Consider the following 4870-nt stretch of genomic DNA (forward strand, 5'->3'; position numbering starts at 1 on the left):
GTGGAGCAGATGGGCCGATAAGACGCCCGGGTCACCCCCGCGCGAAGCCCAGGTACAAACAGCCTGTCTCCGCTGATAGATGTTTGTCAAGGGGCCCTGGCAGGAGAACAGTGAGTAAAGGCTGACGATCATTTAGGGTCACTCCTGTGTCTCTGTCTCGCTCTGCCCTCCCGCATACCAGGGATAGCGGGGGCTGAGGCCACGTTCCAAAAGGAAGCCACTTGGACGACAGAGGAGGCAGGATAAATTCAGGAGATTCTGGGGGCGATTTAGGCGGAAAGAGAACGGAAGAGAGGCTTGTGCCTGTGGTGTGAGGAGCAGGTGGCCCTATGATAAGCTAACTCACCTGGACAGCACCACAGCTCCCTCATGCAGCAGAGCGAGAAAGAGATAGCAACACGAGGTCAGTTACTACGCATCAATGACAGCTATAAAAACGGTCTGGTTTGGTATTAGTTTCCTGAGTTTCATTTAGTGTATGATCACTTAAAATCATTCATAGCCACTCTCAAAATGTATTGAAAATGAACTCCTTGAGCTGTTGCAGAGGAGCAAAACGTACTGTTTCGCCGAATATGTTTTGCGTTCATGTACGATCTCTGGGCTTTGTCATTAATAGCATCCATATTTAGTAACAGGTCCTCAATATAAAGCGTTCAGTGCGAGCACTGAAACAGCGCACTGCCCTGACCCTGATTTCAACTATGCATAGAGTAAATGGTAACATAATTGTGTACATAACTCTTTCTTTCTCCCTCTCTTCACTTTTTATCAGGGAAGCATAATTAATGGTGGCAAGGCCAAGGAACATGCTACAGCTTTATGGATTTTTGATGGTAATCGGCCGGATTAATTATGTGATATATGTCCCTTGTTAAGGTAATCGTACTGGGGTAAATACGATGCATGAACTTTGATAACGAACTGGCAGCTAGGTCCCCAGCCTCCTAAATCAATTGAGTTGCCCAAATCACTCACGCCAGCGCCAGTGAAATGTGCACGCTATCTCGCGTTCGCAGCGAGACGAGGGGTTGCGTATTTGGCGAGTGGCGAAATAGGGAAAATAATTATAATGATTATGATGATAATTCAGCAGTGATGGCTTTGTAGGACGAGGCAATCGCTCACCCAGCATGCGGGAAAAACTCATCAGCTCGCTGCTCCTGGCAGTGTAGGTACAGCCTGATCAGTGGGTGCACGTTTGTTTCGTCAAGCTTTAGATGACCGCCTAAATGAAGTGGACATCTAAATGTGGACTCGTCTAGATCTAAACAGAGCAGCATTATGCGGAGGCTTGGGTCGCCTAATGAAGCGTGGGTCGCCACGGTCGCATGTGTGTAGAGCTGATCGCGCTTGTGGAGCACGCGAGGGGAGGGTGCTGCCGATCTCCTTGGTGCAGGAGCATGGCGCTTGCCACTGAGGGCGTTAGAGAAGTAAACAAGCCCCTGGCCACCAGACCCCAGAGCGGCTACACGCCCCCAACCCACCCGTAATAAGTGGACGAGGACAGACCGGAGGCGTGGGTCTCTCCCCTCATCCAGCTTGCATGATCCCTCTACCCCAGGCCCAGCAGGGGAGTGATTTATTCATTGAGGAGTGCGCCGCGTGTGTGCGCGCGCGCGCGTGCGGCGGCGAGGGCATCCGCACCGCTCCAGTAAGAGCCGTAAACAGGCTCCCTGCAGGGCTGCCGAATGGAAAACACCTCCTCCCAGGAACGACGCGTATCCCTCCTCCCGCGCTTGTGCCCGTGTGGGTCCGCCACCCCCTCCCTCATGCCGGGATGATGAGATATGACCTGCCTCATGCAATGCACACTTGTAGGAGGGGCGGCCGACACGTATGGTGGAATGCGGGATGAAGAATTGATTTATCCTTACCTCTTAACAAAATTAACACGCACACCGCTGACACCACCACACCTCGGAACAGTGGCCACGCTGTCACGCGCATACACAAAAAAAACGGATGGCTACGACACAGCCCATTCCGTCTGATTGATCACTGTTGTTATGTGGGTTTGTGCAAAGATTCTACAGGCACCAGGAATATGATGGGTCATAAATAAATGCCAAACCGTTGAAGGTAAAAAGCTTAAATATAAAAAGGATTTTTGTTCAGTGCCTGTCTGACATTTTAAAACTTGCATTAGACAAATAGGCAACTAGGTATTAAGCAATTCATTTCGACAATTATTATGAATAAATAGATTGGGGAGTGGATTATAAGGTTTTAAGGACCCTTCCCTGCTCACAAAGCCACGCAGCAGTGCCTGCCATTAAATCCATCAAGTCTTAACTGAGACTCTGCTGAGGAATGAATCACTCGCCCCCAGTCTACAACGCTTGGTCTCGGGTGCCGTGCCAGCTCCGAAGACTAACAGCCTGCTTGTGTCTGAGCCGAAGGTTAACGGCGTGGCTCGGTGACCTCTGTCGCGAGAGACCAGGCACCCAAGGCCGCCACCTCCGCTTGTCTCCCGAGACCACCCGCGCGTCTACAGGGACGTCGTCCCCTTCACCCCGGCCTTTGCCAGCATTCCTGTCCCATTGTCCTGTATTAATAAGCTATTGATCCGCGTTGACACCCCCACCCCACCCGACCCCTCGCACCCTGCTAAAGCTGACCCATATTGATGTACAAGCTGCAAAAAGCACCCGTAATTGATACGCAGAGGCAGTGGGAGCCCCTGGATATTTTGGGGGGTGTGGGGGGCTATTTTTGTGTTCTGTTGCTTGTAAGACCCCTTTTCAACAAGTGAGGGCCCGTGGGAAAAGGGGAAGTGTCGGCCAGATCACCCCTGACATCAGCATGCCGGGGTGTGCCGTGGGGGCCGCCTGCGTTTCTGCTGCTCCGCCTCGTGCCCGCCAACATGATGGATTATTCGGGTCTTCTGTCTCCAGCCATGCGTCTCGCCCTTACTGAGTTGGAAAACACAAATGACATCAACCGTCAACACGGATCAAATTTTTGATCCGTGTATGTGTTTATGTTTAGAACCAGATATAAATACAGAGTTGGTTTCTCACAGCAGTTTTGCCTTTTCTCTATAAGCAGCTCATCTGAAGAGAGTTCCAACATGTTCTTTGTGTCAAGGTTACACCTGGTGCTTTGCCGTCCTGTGTGTGGTTTATTTTTACATTTTTTTCCCCAGCATTCCAGCAGGAGCTTAGCATGTAGCGTCACATGGGTCCAAGACTGCCTTCCTTCCTGCAGCTCAGTGATGACACCAGGCTGCACGTGACACCAGCGAGACGGAGGCCTCGCGAGAGCTGTTCCGTTCCACTGCGCAGGTGCTGTCAGGAGCTGGTTGACGGCACAGGCGCTACCGAGGCCCGACACGTCGCCCGGTGAGGATTCCCTGTGTCATTTTCCCTCCATCACGTAAATCATGCAAAACGCATCTGAGACGACGGCATTTCAGTGAGTGCTCATCTTTGATGGCCGGCTCACTTTGAGGTCCCCTGCCGGTCCCCCGCCGATCCGATTCGAGGCCCTCGCGGAACCTCCAGGCGAAAAGGAACTCGGGCGACTTACTTCTGCAGGTTCTGCAGAGCCAACAAACTCAACATGGAAATATGGCTTAATGGGGCCTGCATTATGAATGGAGTCTTTAAAGCACATTTAAGAGAGTCGACAGTATTTCAGAGCGATCCGGTCGGAGACAGATGTGGTGTGAAGCGGAGGAGAGACAAGACCATTTGAAACCCTTCCTACGCAGCCGTGCCCAACACCAGGCGGAGGAAGTGCAGGGACAGAGAGGGAAGGGAGCACAACTAACATGAGCCTTCCTGCACTTCGAACCAAAGCCATCCATTTAGCGTAATAATTTCCAGCACTGGAGCATCATTACCATAACAGCAGATTGATTCAGCGTCGTTTCGGAGGTGTCGGCGGTGCAGGGGAATAAAGTGACGCAGATGGACAGCTCATTAATTCCTATGCATGCCCGTGCCTAGAACAGCACTTTTTTTTTTCTGTTGTTGTTGTTGTTTGTATTTTTTTCCACTACATGCTGGAAATTTACAGCGTTGACAGACTAACTGAGCACACTCCTAATTTGTATCATCTCAGATTTGTTTTTGTTTTGGTGTCATCTTTATTCTTTACTGCAAATTACAGAGCGCCCCTCGAGTAATCTGGCCGGGCCTAGGGAAGTTGATGAGCTGGTCGCAGGGATTTACTGGGGCGGCGAGCATCAGCCCTGGTGTTTATGATAATTGTGGCTCTTCATCCTGCACAGACGAAGTTTGGCCATTTTTCTCGGCCCTCCTTTTAGCAGCGCGGCCTTTCAGAGAGAAAGCGCCAGGTTTAGGCTTGCAGATCTCATGACTCCATCACAAGGCTTCCATGATACGCTCATTGTACTCACAGTGATCTGTCTGTTGCTCATTGCATTAACAGGCTTTCTTTGTTAACATAACTGTATTACCACAAATAAACTACCATTTCCCTATTCATGAAGGACGCTGTCGCATTGAAATCTGCATGAATAGGGCAGAGCATTTAGGTGAATGGCAAGAACAACAGATATGTCTCTCTCTTAGAGACAGTACAGCCAAAACACATGCATGGATGTTCTGGGTATTAGCTGATATACTGAGGGTATAACCTGGAATAACCTGCTAGCTGGTCATCCCTGATAATGTAAGATTTTCTTAGTTAATATACTTTATTTTTCATTGTAGACACAGTGGCCTACAGCAACTAATAGTTTTTAGGATAATTCAAATAAGGTTGCTTCTTTATTACTCGGCTGAGTATGCTATACTTATTCACACACATTCATTAATAAGTAATTCATCTCATGGTGACGGTTTAAGCTTGGGATTTCATAGCCCCGGTATTTTACATCCTCATTTATCCTTAGGCATTG

The 4870-nt window shown here is 49.6% G+C and overlaps 1 long non-coding RNA gene across 1 annotated transcript; it reads left to right on the top strand.

The window, feature by feature from the left end:
- The first annotated feature begins 310 nt into the window (after positions 1–310).
- LOC113580467 lies at positions 311–4454 on the top strand. The gene is made up of 3 exons (XR_003410966.2): positions 311–403; positions 776–836; positions 3149–4454. It is a non-coding gene; the product is annotated as an uncharacterized LOC113580467 (long non-coding RNA).
- Positions 4455–4870: the final 416 nt, after the last annotated feature.

The sequence above is a fragment of the Electrophorus electricus genome, chromosome 19 (genome assembly GCF_013358815.1).
Source record: "Electrophorus electricus isolate fEleEle1 chromosome 19, fEleEle1.pri, whole genome shotgun sequence".
Taxonomy (NCBI): Eukaryota; Metazoa; Chordata; class Actinopteri; order Gymnotiformes; family Gymnotidae; genus Electrophorus; species Electrophorus electricus.